The sequence below is a fragment of the Etheostoma spectabile genome, chromosome 13, assembly GCF_008692095.1.
Source record: "Etheostoma spectabile isolate EspeVRDwgs_2016 chromosome 13, UIUC_Espe_1.0, whole genome shotgun sequence".
NCBI classification, from domain to species: Eukaryota; Metazoa; Chordata; class Actinopteri; order Perciformes; family Percidae; genus Etheostoma; species Etheostoma spectabile.
Genome location: NC_045745.1, coordinates 17109821 through 17111064, shown reverse-complemented (window position 1 = coordinate 17111064; position 1244 = coordinate 17109821). Strand labels below are relative to the sequence as shown.

Genomic DNA, 1244 nt, shown 5'->3' with positions numbered 1-1244 from the left:
ATTCATAGGACATATTTCACCCCTGTGAAAATGCATCACATAAAAATAATGAACAGGCCTTTATGCACTTTCTGCCTACTAAAAGGTCAAGGTACATATATTCACATGATCTGGGATTGCTCTTCTGTTGGTCAGTTTTGGAACATTATTGCATCCAAAATATCCCCCCGATTAAAGATAATGTACCTGTTACTGTTAATGTTTTGATTCTGAATGATCTGTCAGCCCTCCAGCCCTCTAAAACTCAAACAGGTGCTGTTATTTCTGGACTTACAGCGGCCAAGAGAATGATTTCAACCCATTGGAAACCACCTCATGATGTGCCTATTTGTACATGGACCCTTTCCTTTTTGGATGTCATATACATGGTGTTCTGCACGGCTTGCATAAATGAAGCGCCAGCAAAGCATTGCTTAATCTTTGCTGTAGAACTGTGCTTTAGCCTTCTCACTTCTGTCTGTGTGTGTGTGTGTTTGGTACCTGGTAAAAATTATTTCAGTCTCATCTGATCCCAAAAGATCTTTGGAAAATATGTTTACCTGGTCCTATGACTACTTTAGTGATAGAGGTGCACTCCAATTCTTGGCAGAATAAGGCTGCATTTTTTTAGCCCAATTTGGAGCCTTTAAAAATGACATGTTGTTTGCCCAATGTAACATGTTCATGTATTGTTGCTACTGTAGCCTCAAATAAACTCCTACACAAGTCAGCAAATTCAGAATTTCATGTTTTTACATTCAAAGCTTCTATTGAGGTTTTGAATTAAGCTTGGAATATCTGTTGTCATATCTGTTGAATATCATATGACGTCTTTAACCTCCCCACTCAAAAAAAAGAAAATAAATCCACACACAAAATCCTCAATTTGGATAAAGTTGTTCATTAGATTAAATGAGTTAAATCAAACTAATTAAATCAATTTTCTTCAAAGAATATGATTAACTCTTTTTGTCAACCTAAATACATGCCAGCAGTATAATCCAGTATGGGCATAACATGATGAAATGATAAACGGCTCATAGCAGCATTATGCTACAACAGAAAAACTGCTCTAGTGTTATTGGTGATGTTTTAATCACACAAGTCGGAAATAATCCTACGGCGCCATCACTGGCATTTAATTCTACAAATATTACAATAATAATAATATTAGTGTAGCCTAATCTTTATCTGCAACTGTGCAGAACTAGTGGTAGAGCGGTTGCCTGCCAATCGGAAGGTTGGTGGTTCGATCCCTGGCCCTG

The 1244-nt window shown here is 37.2% G+C and overlaps 1 protein-coding gene across 1 annotated transcript in view; it reads left to right on the top strand.

Moving 5' to 3' along the window:
* Positions 1–1244, top strand: part of LOC116701031 (pappalysin-2) — a 105115-nt gene that overhangs the window by 43377 nt on the left and 60494 nt on the right. The gene's annotated exons all lie outside the window — the stretch shown is intronic.